This window comes from Ambystoma mexicanum, chromosome 3q (assembly GCF_040938575.1).
Source record: "Ambystoma mexicanum isolate Mex_15411 chromosome 3q, UKY_AmexF1_1, whole genome shotgun sequence".
Classification (NCBI taxonomy): domain Eukaryota; kingdom Metazoa; phylum Chordata; class Amphibia; order Caudata; family Ambystomatidae; genus Ambystoma; species Ambystoma mexicanum.
In genome coordinates, this window is record NC_090926.1 from 526,217,146 (window position 1) to 526,236,004 (window position 18,859).

Here is an 18,859-nt window from a genome sequence, read left to right on the forward strand (position 1 = left end):
TGTTAAAACTTGTAAAAACAGCCAAAATATCTTATAAATATTTTGAGTAAAATTCATAATTCACAATTTCAAGCCATTAAACGTTGCTACTGCCAACTGCTCCAAAATCATAAACGAACATCTAGGTTTCGCAACTGTTCATCAAAGGCCTGTTGTTAACAATAACGGGGCTGCATTAGATATAGAAAACAATAATCAAATGCAAGATGTTTTTTATCTTTGTGATATTCGAGGTAATAGCTAATCTCAGCCTGAATGGTAGAATAGTTGATTACTTTCTGAAGTCCTTTTTGGGTTTCCATTTCTATGAATTGGTGAATCAGTTCTTCGGATTGGCCGTGACTTGGCTCCATAAAGAATCCCAGGTGAAATGTTAATTTCATACATATTTAAAAGAGGGACAACAGCTCAAATGTTAACATGGCAGAGATAAAATTCCACAAAACAAGTTTTTACATGTTTTGTCACAATTGTTCCCTCTGCAATATATGCATAAACCAAATTATCAGGTTGATTGAACATTTTCAATACGTTTCAGACACACCAGACATGATTCCAGGTGTTATGGTTTTTTTTACAATGGACATTGTTAGCCTTAGATGTGTTAATAATCAATATCTCAAAGTATATAACAAAAGAGCATCTATGGAACTGTGCATACATTTGTTTGTGGATAAAGATTCAAAATATGGAGGTATAAACAAATACACAGGACTAGATGGAAGATATGCAATGCATACATTTAGAAAGTCACACCTAAAAATGTCTGTTTCTAATTCATGCTATGTGGACATACAATGAGTGTACTTTACACGAGTACCATGGCAGTGCTTTGCGGTAAACATCTTAATAACCTTTGAACATAGCCTCATTTTTTCGAGACATTTGAATAAAAAAACAACAGCAACTTCAGAATGTTTGATGAGATCCCTATAATGTATCTTGTGCTGCAAACGAGCATGATTCACAATGCAATGCTATTTAAAAATGGACAAAACATCAATACAATTGGTAGAGGCCATAATATAATTATCAAATATTTGTGCTCATATATTCAAAACAATTCTTTGTGCCCATTACAATGTCTGGGTTTTAGATGCAGCAGAAGTGTGTCTAGTCTATTCTAACCCCCTGCCATAAAGGCAGGCATGTGAATATGCATTTGATTGTATGTGAGAAGGCTCATATCCCTCCATCAACAATGGTACCTAGGGGTGATGTCTCTTTTGTGGATAAAAGGAGAGCGGGGCATACAACGTCCTGTCAATTATGCAGTGGTGGACTGGACTACAAGGAATTCTGGAGATTTCACAGTGGGCCTCTGAATCGTGGGCCTCCTTTATGTGGGTATCTTCTTGTCCTGCTCCTCTTAACATCTCTCACTTGCACTCTGCCCCTAGCTACCATTCCCCATCACACCCACACCCCCTTGAAGCAAAAGATTTGCTATATAGCTTCCAATATGCAATTGCTGACACCACTCTTCAAATCAAAGGTTATATGACATGTTTTTGCTATGTTTTACAACTTTTTTTTTTATAAATCCACGTATGGGCAAATGTGCTTTAAAATTCATTATTTAGACCACATTTCTCCATATCTTCTTAAGGGAGAAGCCCCAACTCGTGCTTAGATGAGTTGGGCTTGCACGCCTATTCTGAAATGGGACCATTTTGAAAAACCTTTCCAGGGCCACTTTTAGAAAGTAATCCTACACGATTTTAGCATGCAGTTGGGTCATCCCCTCCAAGATTAAAAGGATTCGAACAAGCTGAGTGTTGCTGTAGTGAACGTCTATTTTACCCGCTTGCAATTACACAGTAACTGTCCACGGAAGGAAGCTGAACCACTTCCAGCAAGAGATGCTAGGCGTCTAAGGATCATTCTAAAGTCATCCTTCAGTGCTACATCTGGCATAACAGCACGAATGCGAATGTCTGCAACCTACTTTGAAATGAGCAGGTGTGATTGCCTAACACTTCAAATGTTGCAATGTACATTCGCCAAGGGATCCAAATAGGTTAGCAGATTGATATTGTGATTCGTTAGTGGCCATTACTGTAGCCTAACTCTCTGCTACTGCTTCTCGGGATAGTGCAAAGGGAAATGCTTAGCCTCCAGGGTGACAGTTCTAGCAGCTGTATCCATTAGCACCCCTTGTTGACCATAATATATAGCAATAGCATTAGCTCAAGACGCGGGCATGATCTCACACTATTAGCTAAGGGGACGATCCTAAGAAGACAATTGTTCGGAAAACCGAATAGTGTAGATGTAAGAATGTATGCCGATCAAAGATGCTTCAAACTCGTGGAGCAAACAATTGTAAATTTATATCAAAAACCAGCCAGTTCACATGAATATATTTAGTGCCAAGCAGCAAGGTGATCTGCATTTTTTATGTTTCCATTTAAAATGGTGATGTATATTTATTTGCTTTGCTTTTTAAGAATAGGTCGGACACCTGCATATGGTTCTGTAAGTAAAAATCAACATAAATGTGCACACTTCAGTATGTTTCAATGCTTAACTCAGCCAGACAGAAGAGTCATCAACCATCCCTTAATACCTGCTTTTAACTGAGTATTTGTGATACCGGAAATGCTTTTTGGAGGACAGGGCCCCTCCTTGTCCTACTACTTCTCTATGTATGTTTTTTATATGGTGTCTGCATCTGAGGTCCAGTCTGGATCTATGGCATTGCAGAACTTAGTGTATCCTTTTGGTGAATAACACCCATAGGATACCGTTACAGCACCCTTGTACCTCTTATGTGTGATTTTGGCAGAGCAGGGTATGGGCTGGTGGCACCTATATGCTGCTGACTTGGCAGTGGCTCTGAGTGCCCTCCATTTCTGGGGCACCCAGGCTCTGCCATGGGAATCAATGGATTCTTGAAGAAAGTCAAAATGCCTGCCGTAGCCCCCTGGTTACTGTTGCCTTTACACCTTGTCTCCCAAAGTCCTGGGAAACCCAGACTCTTTCCCTTCCCCTGACTGGCTGTTGGGTGGAAGACCCATATATGGCTCTGTGGCTGCCTCCTGTCAGACTGACTGGAGGCTTCCCAGGGACTGTGTGTTGTGGGTACACTCTTGTGGTGAGACCTTTATGAATGGAGTCTGAAGTCAACTCACATTCTTTGTTTTGGGTGTCTGGTTTAGATGTGTATGTGACACAATGACTGCAACAGCCCTGACTGAAACTGGAATTAATGCAGTGTGTGTAGTGTTCTGAAAGTCTGGGTTCTTACTCCAATCCACTTTATATGTTATGGGTGTCTGGGGGGTGAATGGCCTGAATGCCTGTGAGCCAGATTGGCTGTCTGCCTGCATGAATGCATTTGTGAATGATTGGCTGCCTGAGCCTGGCTCAGCCTGAGTGAATGGGGAACAAATGTGTATAACTAGGGACCTCTAACTCACCAACGTGTTCAGGCGCTGAAGTTGAATCCAAGGCATACCAAATTTTTTCCCTAGAAGCCAATCTGGAGGAAGAAGTCTGGTGTTGCATTTTCTTCATGAAATCTGAAAGCTGCCGTGTTCTTCCAAGGACCTGGATAGGAAACCTTTTCCCGAGCGAAGAGGGACAAGCTTGCACCTGCTACTGTTCATCAGAAGGACCCTGGAAGCCAGTTGTGTGTGCCTACTGTCGGGAGAAGGGGTTTTCATGAGTCCAGAAGAGGAGTGCTTGGTCATCTTGAGTGAAAGAAGTCCAGTTGTGTCACCCAGCATCCAGACGTGTGTTTGTGACCGCCGGAAGTGTTGGGAAGGGGACATGTTCTTCCCACACCCTGAGGCACCCCAGTATGAGACAAAAGCCATTATCAGTAATGTAAGAGACCAGGGGCCACAGGGGTGCCCTTATTGGCTTTCTTATGATTATAATAGTGTGTCATTTGTAGGTGTAGCATGCATGCCGGAATAGCAGACCTCTTAGATATTATCAGCCATATTGTGGCACACAGCTTATAAATGGCATGCCAGTCAGCACCCCAGGCCTAGGCCTCGAAATTGAGAGCAGGAATAGGTTGTATGCCAAGCACTGATGAGAACGCTCACAGCTACACCGATCCAAGAAACCCTTCATTTTCCCAAAATATTACCAACCTTCATGCCCTGGGAAGATTGTGCCCTGCAAGCCCACAAGGAGGGGGGCTGGTGCATGTGAACAGCGTGATCCCATGAGAAGTAGGGCACGGCCTCCAACCCCGACCAGCCCTAATCCTAAATTATAGCAACCAAATGATAACCCCAAACCACTGCCCATAAACTGCTGGACCCCCGATCGATGAAAACATCAGAAAGAAGGACTCTCCTGCCTTCACTCTTAGGTCTCGTGATTTGTGCTGTGGGGTGCAAGGTGAAGTGAAATTATAGCCCAGAAGGAGGGTGGGAGACCTTGGAGGAATGCTGGCCTGTCTGGAAGCTCGTGAAGTGTGTGTGAGTTAGGATGACTGCGGCTTTCACACCTTGCCCCAGACTGCTTTGTGCCAGGTGCCCTGTTGCATAGCGATAGATGTGTTTTTCTAGTTGGTAATATAATTGTTACTTGATCATTGGCTCACCGATGATGACTGCAACATCGCCCACATGAAAGAAGATGGACGGATCTGGCAGAGACCAATGGCCTAGTATCCCTATGGAGCAGGTAACCTATGCATACGTTCTCACTAATCAACACCGCAGGATCTAGTGTATGTAATGACGTGACTAGTGACACTGTGTATTGTTATAATGTACTGCACATGCCAAAGTTGTCAGAATGTTCTGCTGAAGCAGAATTCTTTGTTGAGGCTTTTTCCTTCAATATGGACAAAATAAAACGTGTTATCCTCGCAAGAGGTGTATTGGGCTTTTTTTCCTAGTGGGTTGTATTTTTTCTGGTGCAAGCATCTAGTGGGCTTTCCTACATTTGGTGACCCTGATGTGCTAAAAGTGACCCCCGCGATGACGGAGGCTTCCATGCCACTTCTCTGGAGCGGCCATGCCCACCTACAGTGACCAGTCCCAAGCATGGAAAATCGCAGAGGTGTGTGCTGGAGCCATTTTTACAGAATTCCTGTCTGCATTTTGAAGTGGGGCGCGGCTCTGAGAAGAGTGCAGGACATTATTGGGACCCTATGACGGAGGAGCTCACGTGAACATGTAGATGCGAGTACACCCCTTGCGAGGGATAACAACGAGGGGTAGCAAGGGCGGGGGAGTGTGGCATGCATGAGTGAAAGTAAGGTGTGTTAAGGCCACGTGAAGTTCACATTTTTCATTATTACTTTTTGGATATTTAAAAGGATTTCATGGAGGAAAGCACAAGTGTAGTGAGGGAAGATGATGGTGCCATTTGTTGTGTGATTTTGTGATAAGAAGATTAAAGGAAAACATTAGGAGCTCCATATAATTTGGATGTGTGTGTGTGTGAGTGTGTGTGTGTGTGTGTGTGTATATGTGTGTGTGTGTGTGAGAACACGCAGACGTGACTACACCCCTTGCCAGGGATAATAACGAGGCGTAGGGAGAGCGGGGGTGTGTGGAATTGCATGGATGAAAGTAAAGTGTGGCAAGGCCAGGCGGTGAAGTTCAGTTTTTTTATTATTACTTTTTGGATTTTTTTAAGGATTTTATGGAGGAAAAACAGGAGTGTAGTGAGGGAATATGATGGTGCTATTTGTTTTATGACTAGAAGATTAAAGGAAACATTATGAGCTCCATATAATCAGTGGGCTCGGTGGAAGTAGTGGTTGTTTTTGCTTGTTATTTTAACTTGTTGTTTTGGTGTATTATGATTTTTGTTTATTAGGTGGAGGCCAGAGGTGGGCCAGTGTTGATATTCTGTTTTAAGAGTGTGGTGCAGTAGCATGTGTGTGTGAGAGAAAAGGGGGGGTGACTGGGAAGTGGGGACAGTGGACCGATAGTGACTTTTTGTAATTGAAGTGTGCAGCATATTCTTGCAAGGAGTGGGCTTTCCAGGTCCTTGCAACTTGCAAACATGGGAGGGTGAACACCAATGGAGTACATGTGTGGTACATTTCGATTCTATAGGGACAAGATTGAACAATATCACAAACAATGGGCGGTAGAAACAGAAGGGTGGTGCCTCGCTCCTGGCCAGAGCAAGGCATCCATAATGGAGGGAAAATGCACCACATGAGCATGTACCTAGCTGCTAAATATAATGGTAAACATCTCTAAAAGAGAAAGGAGATCTTGGAACTATGGAAACCTATTGAGGATGGGGAGGATTGGGATGAGTGTGGTACTAAGTCTGCTGAAGAGGCAGCCATAGATGCAATGTACACAACAACCCAGGGAATGGAGTTGGGCCTCTGCACACAGGGCTTTACCCACTCACCACTCGCCCATTCACAGGGTATACCAACCCGACATATGTGCCCACCCCAGCAACAGCCCCACCTCCCTGCATCCCAAAACCAAGTGCGACCCGACCCCAAGATACAGAAAGAGCTCGAAGAAGCATTATAGGTTAACGAGGTACAGATGGCTTGATTAAGTGCAGCACAGGACAGAGGAGGGAAGAAAGGGAATGGGTTAGATGCTTGTCAAGCAGGAGATATTTTGTTCAGGTTAGACAGTTCACCGATCAAGGATGTGCACCTTGAAAAGATGGGGGCTGGCGACAGGCCATTAGGAAGCACAGAGTATGGGACTGTAAGGTTGGATAGAGGTACAGAGAGAGAACTGAGAGAAGAGGAATGGGATACTATAGGTGAATTCAAGGATGAGGAATGGAATGAGCAGATGCCAGAATTTACACTGTGGGTGGAAAGTTTGTGCAGACCGCTTTTAAAGAACAGGTTTGACCGAGTGGCAAGGAAAAAGGGAAGTGTTGGACGGAAAGAAGGAAGGAGCGCAGGTGCTCAGATGCCATTGCTACATAGAGGCATAGGCAGGACAAGTATGTGCCTTTGGCACAAAGGGTTAAAGACAAATTTGATGAAGCTTCTCCAGCCCCTTACTTCCGGGGCCGGGATGTGGACCTATGCTTTCGAAAAACAGACAGCAGGGATTCCCTTGGCTGTGGGGATCTGAAAAACTTGCTTGTTGCAATAGTGTGGGACCAAGGTGGAGATGTGTCAGTCAAAGCAGGATACCCTGGAATAAAACTAGATGATGATCACATGATGGAGTGCCTTTTAACAATATAAAAGCACAGGCAAGAGATGCACTGTGGCAAACATAGCCGATATGCCAGATATGCAGTCTGTCATGTAGTATACCATGGGAGAAATCAAAATTTGTGCAAAAGAAACTGGTGAAAATCACTGCTGAGGGAGCAGCACCATCGAGTACGCAGGCTGAGGTGCCAAGGCACCCCCTTCACCCTCCAGAATTAAGGTTAGAATCATTTTGGCCAGAAGGAGGACAAGGACAGTGGGGAGGTGGAATACAGTGCTCCTACCAGAGTGGCAACAAGGAGTTCAGCAGTTCAGGAGCAGAGGGTTCAGAGGGGGAAAGGGGCTTTGGAGTGATGGGACCCAGGAGAGCAGTTATGGGACCTTCACAATGCTGGAGCTGTGGGAAGTTGGGACATTTCACAAGGGAATGTAGGAGCAGTCAGGGGGTGATTACATACCATTGGGTGGCTACTGCCCACCGCCCTAGCCCCCACCACAGGTACAGCTCATGATGCCAACCTCCATTCAATACTAGATACACAAGGCCTATACTCTGCTGCCACCATGACCCCTGGGTGCACAAGTGCCACACGCAAAAATGACACAACCGTTAATGCCCCAACAAAATGCCATGTATGGGAGTAACATGCCAACGTCTGACGCGGTGCAGAATGGCACTGTTGTACTCTATCAAGGTGTGAGCGTGTTGGGAAACAACCCCTAAACATTCCCTGGTACCAATACCTACCCCGACTAGGACAGCCCACAGAGAACTGTTGCATGCCCAGTCCAGTCCATGACAGTCCACCCCGACAAGGAACTCTTGGTGGGAGCTGAGATTGGTAACAAGCAATTCATCTTCATGGTTGACACAGGTACCACTAAACCATGCATCAGTAAGGGAAACCTCCCACTATCAGGTGAAACTCTTGACACACAGTTCCATACACTAAAGAACTTGCCATCAAAATAGGAGGAAGAGTGGTGTGTGCATTCTTGTTATATTCTGAGAGTTCACCGATCAACTTTTTGTTGGAGTCCTGCTAAGTAAGTTGAATATGACTGTTTCATTCACAGACAGAGCGGTGGTGTGCACGACCCCGGGCATGTGTGTCACAAGAGCGATGGTCATGATACATGCAAGGGGTAGAGAGGCTGTGGTGCAGGTATCCCCATGGACCCTGACTTGTTTGTGTATGCCATAACACTGCTTCTTGAAGCAGTGCCCCAAATTGGTAAAGCTTGCTGGCGAGTGCTGTCTGACTTCATTTTCGGACGAGTGGGGTCCCCTGAGCTAGTTGTGGAACAATATTGTCCCTAGATTTGCAGGGTTTGGTGATATCAACAAACTGGATTGTTGTAGTTGGGACTGACTCAGACAGATGTAAGCGGCGCACATTGTTGTATATTGACCCTACGATGCCTCTCAAGGAAGTGTCAGATGCAGACTTGTTTCAAGAGTAATCAAAGAATGCCAAGATGTCTGTTACGCTCACCTGTTATCCACAGGGATGCCATCCAGCTGGGTTACTCGCTTGTATGCTTCTCAGCTTTGCCCTGATGTGGTTCTGCCTGAAAATACAGGAGGACTGTGTTCAAGACTGACCGACTAGGGTAAGTATCCTCCCTCCACCCCCGTATGATTTCAGTCCCTCTGGCACCCTCTCCTCACCTTGTGGTAGAATAAGGCGTGCTCTCCATCCTGTATTCTTTGTAGGGGCGCGTTGTCTTTCATGGGCGAGTGTAGTCCAGTTACTTCATTGACGCCGGCCCATTTGATATTGTTCAGGTAGGTCTTATTGCTGTTCTTTAGTTTTGTTGCTATCCTGCATGCCTTTCTTTGTTTAAAATGTCTCTTTTTTCTCCCTTAGGTATGTGGAGTTTCAGCGTGGCGAACTGGCTTAGTTGAGCCCCACTGGTAAATGATGGCGCATTAAGAGCGTTATGATGCGGTAAGTAAGCGCTATGCGAGCACTGCAAAGTCTTTCCTTTGCTAACCTGTGTTTTCCTTTGTTGTAGGGCGCAGTGTTCTTCAGCGCGAGTGGAATGTCCGGAGTGGTTCCAGCCAAGAGGCGACCAGCCAGGTAAGCCTTTTGATTAGTTCGTAATTTGTAAATGTCTCTACTGCTTTCTTTGATGTTGCCTCTATCTTCCTCATTCAGGTCGTTCTGTCCTGGAGGCGTGCAGATTCGAGGAATCTGGTCTCAGTAGCTGTGAGTGTTTAAAGATGAAGACTGCAGGTAAGATGCTGCTGCTAATGATGTTCCTTTTGTCTCATTGCAGGTCTGCTTCTCCGAGGTTCGAGGGAATAGCTGGACACGGTGAGCGTCACATTGCAAGCTGCAAAGTAACATGAAGCGTGTTGTCTTGCTCGGGTGTGTTTTAAATAACCCCAACAAAATAGTCCAGGTAAAGTAGTCCCTAGGCTATCACACCCACAACACTAGACCGCATAGCTTGGTTCTTACAATACAATAAAGTAGTTCCCAAGCACATTGTTTTTCATGGTGTATGAGCCTGGCGCCACAGGCGCCAGGACTGGCCCCATGAGGGCTTTTGAAGAGGATGCCAGGCTCTAGAGGCCCGAGTCCTGACTCCACCTGGCCAATGGGTTTGCCAGAGGGGGTTTTGGGTGAGGGTCGTGACAATGTATTAGCAATTTCTATTCCTTGCAACATTATGGTACAGTATCAGAAGGTGCAGTGCCCATTATTGACTCCGGTAGCCCCGCCCCTTCACAAAGACAGACTTAGAACAGAACCCTCCGAGAATGTGGATGACAAACGTGCACAATGTGGATCTCTTGTAAAAGAGTGACCCCAGTTTGAATAACCCTCAAACTAGGAGCAGTTTTTTCATGATTGAGACAGTACCCCATATCAAGGGAGGCAGAGGAAGGGATAAGAGATACTATTGTGGCCATACTAAACCAGGGAATAATTGTATCCTGTAACTCCCCATGCAATATGGTGATCTATCTGATAATGTTTGCAAAAGGGGGGAGTTGGAGGATAATTAAAGATGTGCACCCCTTAATGATATTGTTCAGCTAGTTTTCCAGTGGTCTTGAACCACGCAACAATTCTTTGTAAGATCCCTAAAGAGGCAACCCTCTTTATTGTGGTGGTTCTTAAAAAAGCCTTCTTCTCTGTTCCTCTGCACCTGACTCACAGTGCCTCACTGCATTTACAAATGGGGGCGGGGGATGCATTTTGAACACACAAGATTGTGTCAAGGGTACTGAGAGTCCCCCAGCATTTTCAACAGCATACTACATGCTGATTTGGGTAACATTCATGTGCCTAGTACCATCATTCAATACATTGACAATGTATTAGTGTGTAGTGTCAGTGAGCACCAGGGCAGGCAGCACTCCCTACACACCTACAACTTCTGGCCCACAAGGGATACAAGGTGGACAAGGCTAAATTACAGAATTCCCTCTAGAAGATGCTATACTTGGGTCAATTAATTTCTGTCAAGGGAATAATTCCAGATCACACAGCATCTGTGCGAAACCACCTCCCAGCACAAAAACAGTTAAGGGAATGCAAAAATCTGTAGGGCTTGGATACTTGACTACGCAGCTTACGCATGACCACTGTAACAAGGCCTCAAGGAAGCTCATAAGGGCAACGGCAAAATGATATGGACAGAGGAGATGTTCTCAAATGTAGATTCCCTCAAGGAGGTAATTTCAACTGCACCAGTGTTAGCAACCCCAGTTGACATGCCAGATTTCTACATATGCTCCTATTCTAACAGACAGTTGATGAATGTGGTACTGACATAGAAATGGTTCATGGGCCACAAGCCATTGGCCTACTACAGTGGTGTCTTAAATTCAGTAATGCAGGTGCAGTTTGCCTGTGAGCAACCATTTGCATTTGCTATCGAAACAAGTTCTACCATTGTCATAGGGTGCTCCATAACAGTGTACGTCGAGCACGTGGTATTCACCATCTTAGAACACTCTAAATCCACATTGACCATGCAGCGAACATCCACATTTCAGATAATTCTATCCAGTCCAGACTTACATTTGCAGGCTGATTCATGGAATGAATGTGCGCCGAAAATCTGAGCGCAAGCGTGTGAAAGCGGGCGAATCGCAGCGCAAGTGCGAAAATCGCAGTGCAAGCTTACGAAAGCCACGCACATCGATTTATGGAAGTCCGTGTGCGTGTAAATACTGGGATGTGCGCTAAAATCCTGTGTGGCACATGCAGGCGCACACGTCATCAAAGGGCGTGCGCTACACACACTGTGAAAGCGCACATTGCGCGGCACACACAACAAAAGTAGGCGGAACACGGGGCGGAACACACGGAATGGGGAACAACGTGTGAAAATGTGGGCGTTACGGGGAAGTACAGGAGGCAACTGCACGGAACGCCCACATGGACGCCTACAACACGTATTCATGGAATCGAACAGAGGAAACACGTGCTCCAAAAAAGACGTGATAATCTGGAAACACGTACGTCAGCAGGAAGCAGGCGTATGCGGACCCGCGCAGCATAAAAGTGTGCGCAAACAACAAACAAGCTCAGACGCTACGATGAATATACCGTTCCTCGCAGCAGTGGTTGTGGGACACCGCAGGAGGAGGAGGATAGTCAGGGCCAGAATTTGTACACCCAGGACCAGCCTTTTTGGGATGCCTGATGACCAGGTGTATGGGAGGTACAGGTTTCCACCTCACATTATAATCGACCTGGTGAGTGAGTGGGAGGATGACCTCACATCACCCACCCTGTGCTCCCAAGCATTGAGCCCCTTGGAAAAGGTGCTCAATGTACTGCACATACAACATGAACTGCATCCGCAAAGGAGACAGCCTTGTGAAGACATGAAGAAGGTACCTGTGAATAAGGAGGAAGACATGGATGCACAAGCACATATCAATACACTGTGCAGTGTTCAATACAACAACAATCCCCACTAGGGATGTACACACAGTTTTGACTACAGACTGCCCACACAGCTCATGGGAGCCCAATGTCACTGTGTAAGTCACTGTCACTTGGCCACACCCTTTGCAAGCCCATGGAAAGGGAAGCAGGAGGGGTGTGTGTGTCAGGAACCCAAGCATCTAACCCATACACAGGACAAGCCTGCATGTGCCCAGCTGGAATACACAGGGGATGCCCATGAGAGCCACACAAGGCAACACACTGTAAAAATAAAAAATAAAAAATAAAAAAAATTGCCATGTGGGGGCCAGGGGGAGGGGGGCACCCAGGAGGTTCGAGAACAGGGTGCACAACAACACCCGCCTGCGTGGATGTTGCGAAAAAAAAATACCTCCATGGGCTCATGGCCTACACGGCTACGCTATTGTGGGAGAATTGCTGCTGTCGCTCTCTTCACCCTCTGCTTCTGCATCAGGAGGTGGCGGTGCTATGGGAGGCAGCCCACGCAAAGCCCTGGTATGGTCCTCCATGGCAGCAAGCATGCGGGTGTTGAAGGTCTGATTCTGGAGGATGATAGTGCTGAGATCCCCATGCAGCACCTCACAGGTTGCTTGCATTTCTGCACGCATGGCCTTGCGTGATACCCGGATCTCCTCCCGAGTTGTCTGCAGCTCAGCTGAGAGCGAACGTGTGAGCTGCTCCAGCTGCTGTTCTGACCTTAAATTTCGGGAAGCCTCATTTTCACTTAGAGTCTGCCTGAGGAACTGGAGTTCTAACCTCAGGGCTTCCCTGTGTCTCCACAGAAATGGCTTCCAGCAGAGTCTCGAGTGCCGCCCGTCGGTCCCTGTTGGACGCCAACATGTCTTCCCTGTGTGATTGGCAAATGGAGTCTGTTGCCTGCTGTTGTTGCTTCATCTGCCTTTCAGGGGGGAGAATGGAAGTGGCCACCCTCTCCATTGTCTGAGCCATCATTTCAACTGATGCTCCCTGTTGTGTTGCAATACCGTAAATGGAGTTTTCCCATACAGTATTGACTGGTGGCGCACGGCCACCGCGTCAGCGAGCACCACACCTGTTAGGGGCAAGGCGATCTGCACCTTGCTGTGCCGGCACTGCCTGAGGCTGCAGGACTGCATTCCCCCTCTGATCTGCTGGCCCAGGAACAGGATCAGATGTTGTGGAGTGTGACCCTGCATCCATAACCGCCAAAGGCAGAGTTACCAACACTGACATCCCCTTAGAGGGTTCTACCCCTGGTGCAGGTGGGTTGGACAGAACATAATCCCTGCCAGAAACACTCACCTGTGACAGCACATTAGTCTCATCATCCGATTCAGCACCTGAATCATAGAGGTCTGGGGATTTGCAACCAGAGACACCCCTGGACAGTATGGTCTGCAATAAGATTGGGTTCTAACCCACCACCACACCACGTCCTCCACTGTTGCCCGGTCGTGCCTGAGATTCCTCCTGGGTCTGCACCATCTCCTCCACCTCTACAGCATCAAGTGCGTCATCACTTGCAAAAACATGAAAGACAACAAATGGAAACAGGCATGTGTACCATAGCACACACATAGGCCTTACAAGCCAGAGATCCAGTACATGATGTACACATGTCCCACATGACAATAACCCTGGCATGCATGCACTGTCAATGCGTTGGAAGGGGAGGCGAAAAGCAGACACTGAGGACACCAAGATGGAAAAGCAACACATTTGCTGCATGCTGGGTTGCACTGGCATCACACATTAGCCTGTGAGTGGCATGTCCAATACACATACATGATACATGCCAGCACACAGATGGCATGTAGCCTAGCCATGGTACATTTGACAAGTAGAGCCATATGTCAGTGAATGAGTACTGTCACCCATCCATGTGAGATGGACATGATATGATGAAAAATGCTAAATAGTGTGACAAAATACGCATGTGCCACACACTGAAACACATCCAGTGTACAATAATACAGTGATTGCAGGCAGATGTACACATCAATGGCTGGTCACTTCAACATGACAGGAAACAGCTATCATGTTCGACATTCAAACAGGCCCCAAAAATTAATGTGAGCAGGCCAATACTCAATCAGCCTGAATGGTCTAATCATTCACATAACAAGGTAACAAATGTGGGCCAATGTGGGGTGTAATCAATGACAGAAGCAAGTCACATATGTGACATTAGGACTGAAAAATGTGTTGCAAAAATGGGAGAATTGAAACAATCAGCCTGAATGAACACTGGAAAATTCAGAGCAATGTTGTTGCAAGATGACAGTTCAAGGGCAACTGCAGTAATGTGGCGCCAATTGGCTACTGTGGGCAGAAGGGATACTGTCATACCCAAATCCAAGGCCGTTGAATGTTTTGGAGGAAGCACATGGGTGACCCATACCACTCAGGAGTACACACCCTCACCTGGCACTCAATCAGAACCCATCACCCAAACAACATACACATGGATCACACACACATGCATGGGCACTCACCGGACAATGTGTCGTAATCTGGTAGGTCTCCCACACCTTGGATCTGTTCCTTTGTGACGAAGGTTCCAGCAACAGACTCATGTTCAGTGAGTTGGTTGTCCTCTGGTGGAGACCCACCGCCAGTCACCAGAGAAGAGGCATGATTTGAGGCCAGCTTGTTCTTTGCTCTGCGTTTCAGGTCATTCCACCGCTTGTAGCAATCATCAGCTGTGTGCCTCAAAAAAACAAGGGCACTAATGTGGTCCCCGATGGTCTGCCAGTGTGTCCTACGTTGACCAGGTGTGGTCTTGCACCCTGCAGTCACCACCATTTCGCGGCTATGTGCCGACACATAGGCCACAAGTGCATCAATTTCGGCATCATTACAGCTAGGCTTCATTGACGTGCCGGAGTGTGTAGCCGTGTCTGGGGTCTCAGCCTGTAGTGCCATAGCACCCTTCTTCTTCTTTTTCAAAGGTGGTGCAGATCCTGAGTGGCTCACGTCACTCTGGTCAGTAGGGGCAGAAACGCAGGTGGACTGGGTACTAGAGGTGTTCAAAGGCACAATGACCATAGGTCTTGGTGCAGGCATTGGCTGCGGAGTGATGTTTGCAGGGCCAACATCGGTTTGATGGACCTGGACCAACACTGTCCCTGCTGGGAGACACAGAGCTGGGGTGGATAGAGCTGCAGCTGCCCCTGCATCCTCCGCACCCTGCCTACTTGGGGCAGCAGATGACATTGCTGCCCCAGATCCACGTGGCCTGGTGACAGCAACTTGCACCGCCACACGTGGCTTAGACTTGCTGACCTGGAAGTCAGCCTGGGAGTCATCCTGTGCTGGTTCAGATACCAAAATGGGCCGGTCCAACAAGGGCTGAGCTGGGATGGTGTCAGCTACGTTTCCCACAACCATGGGGGGGGCATGCGTGTCCCTGATTAGTCCGCCACACACGGGGGTTTAGGGGCACACTGAAAATCCTGGCCACGTTCCCTACCGCGCCTACCACGACCACCTTTTGGAGGTCGGCCACCTTTGCCTCCCTTACTGCTTGGTCGCCTCCCAACCATGGCACTGAGGTTGTTGTGCGTATGGGAGTTGCAGTAAACAATTGTGCTGGGCAATTGGGGTGAAAGGGGTAGGGTACTAGATGGAATTTGTACCCTAGTGCTCTGGCAAGGCTGTATGTGACCCCTGGGGGAATATGATGTGTCACGCAAATGCACAGGCACCCCAAAACCAAAAGCGCACGTGCACGCAACCCCTGGTAGACCACGTGCGTGGAAAAATAAACCTGCACTACGCGGTGGCACCCAGAAACACAAAAATAAGCGTATGCGTGTTACACGCAGCCTACAATGACCACTGAAGGAGTACGCGACACACAGGGGTAACCACAGTTGGGAAATATATACTCGACTCACCATCTGCCTTGAAAAAGAATGTGAAAAAGACGCACGTGTGCACGTGGGCAACACCCCCGCCAAAAGAAGAAAAGAACGCAGTCTGAGGAAACAGGGAGTACGAACTGGAAACGTTGTGAAGTAATCACGTGTGAACCGACAAGAAGTACAAGATACACCCGCTCCCTCTCCACAAAAAGCACGTACAAGGAAATAGCGTGATACTCGTACCTTTTAAGCCAGCCCACACGTGAAACGTCACTTACGTGCTTACACGCTAAGGCCCTTTCCTCCAATAGCATGGTGACGTGCAGTTTTCTCACGTGCTGATTCACTATGCACACGTGTTGTGGGCAACGCCTGCACGCATAACGTCACTGATGCGCTTATGCGCTAAGGGCCTTTCCTCGGATTACACGCTGACGTGCAATTTTTTCATGTGCCAAACCATTCCGTATCAAGCTGGCCACGCGAATACACACGGAAGACCACACTCCTGCCCAAAAGGCCATTTTCCTGCCCCCAAGATCCCCGAGCACGCTCCCACAATCCATCTGCTGCTGTCTGCCTGCTGCCCACGTGCCCTGCTATTTGGTGCCTGCACGTCAGCCATCTGCAGGGGTCCAGTTGCTGTGTCCACCCCTGCTGGAACAGAAGACTCCCGACTGGGATAACATCGCTCCACAGCCCAAGCCTGGGACCCAGTTGCCCACCCACGCCTGCCTCGGGGGTCGCCATGTCGGGGCAAACACCATCTGAGACCACTGGCGACCCCCAGTCAGAGAGGCAGAGGGCCACCAGCTTCAGTGAGAAGGAAGTTGGTGTCCTGGTGGAGCATGTCCTGGGGTATTATGATACCCTCTTCGGAACATCACGCGCCAACAAGGAAGGATGGTTGAGGATCTGGGAGGACGTAGTGGTTGCCATCAACGCAGAGGAGGTGGCAACCCGCAACATCAAGCACGTCAAGAAGCGCTGGGAGGACCTGAGGTCCAGGACCCTCTACAAGGCCCGGCGCCTCACGGAGGGCGGCCGGGGCTGCATGAGTAACATCCAGATGAGGGTCCTGGAACACATAGCCCCAGTGCTCCATGCCCAGATCCTTCAGAGGCAGGCTCATCTGGAGTTGAGCGGTAAGTGGGAAAGCATTGATGTGTGAGAAAGGGCATGTTGCAGTGTGCTGGTAGTCTGATACTTGCCTGTATGTGTGACATAGGCCATGTATGGATGTGTGTGTGCAGGGACATCATGGTCATGCATGTCAGACCAGTAATTTGTGAACCACATGGTTGGTGCATGTGTTCCAATGCAACATGGGGAGCTGTATGCTGAATGCACACATGAATGCATGCCAGTCTCTGTTCTTGGAAATGGAGGGGGGTGAGGGATTGAGGGATGGGTGCTGCTGTCATGTACATGTATGGTGCACATGTGTGTGTGTGTCTGAGAAGTGTGTGTGTGTGACTTTGAAAGACCATGGTGGCAGGTCACACGAGTTGGTGGCAGATCACTCTCTTCGGCAGGGGCCTCTCTCTGGAACAGCCTTCCTGCCTCCCTGAAACTCGAGGAGAACCATCTCTGGTTCCGCAAACACCTCAAAACCTTCCTCTTTGCTTCTGCTTTCTCTCCTCCCCTCCCTTGCTGAACTCCTGACTGAAATTGCACAGGTTACCTAGCCACCCCTCTGATCTGTGGGCCAGGCCCTGTCAACTGCCCACCTGCACTGCCTCCCTGGCAACCCCTGCACTTGGGGACTGTTTTTGTATCCCTTCAGTCCCCTTTCCAGCACTTCTCCGCACTTCCTGCACTTGCCTGTTTTATTTTATGTGTTTTATTTATCTTAATTTTTCCACTTCCCATGTACTGCACTTCCCCCTCTCACTTTTCCCCCCCTTGCACTCTTCCTGTCCCCCCTTCCCATCTGAATGACACCTGGCCTAGTAAGATTGTTATCTGTCCTTCCTTTGTTCCCCCCTTGCCTCGTCACGCCTTGAAACACTTGTGTATAGGTGCATTATTAATGCCATATCATATCATATCATATCATATCTTGACACATGTCCGTGATGATGTGTAGATTCACTCATGCAGTGTGGTCACCATTGTATCCACTGTGTCCATCCACTGTGTCTGTGGTGTACAAGCCATGATGCATGACCCTCCGGTGATGTGTGTGCATGGGACCAGTGTGAGCTATGATGCATGTGAGTTTGAAGTCAACATTTTGGTTAACAGAGGCCCTTGTACATGGATGCTGATGTTGATTGTAGGCGCCAGGACTGTTTTTGCATGTGTGTTGTGTGCATTCACCCATGTGTTGTGGAGGGACAGGATGGAAGTGACATTTGACAGTGCTACTCATGTGTTATTGCTTCCTGTCTAGGGGAATATTGTACTGTACCCTGATGCTTGTGTTCTATGTCTCCCTCTACGCAGCATCAAGTGAAGAAGAGGGCAGAGACGGTGCTGTGGAGCCAAGCGGCGGGGATGCCTTCGCCGGGCAGCGACGCAAGACCCAACAACCCTCCCAGGAATTGCCTACATCTGGGAGCGAGGGGGCTGGTGCTGCGTCTGCCACTGCGGCTGTAGCGGAAGGGCCGGGTGAGCCCCCACAGGAGCTTGCAATGGCGGAAGACGGTGTGGAGACATCCAGGTTGGTGGTCTCCACAGAAGAGGAAAAGCCCGCTACTGAACCGCACATGGGGCCTGGTGGGGGTAGTACCACTGGTGCAAGTGGTGCATTCCAGGGCCAGGGTCAGGAGGCAGCACAGGTCACCGCGGAAGGGCCTGTGCATGTCGTTGTCCTTGACCCTTGACTGCACCACCATGCACCAGCAGGGATGCCACGTCCCAGGCCCGTCCGCAGGTAGGGGGGAGTGCCACGTCATCTGCCTCTCCACTACCTGTGGACGAGGGGTCCCACGACCGTATGGGCT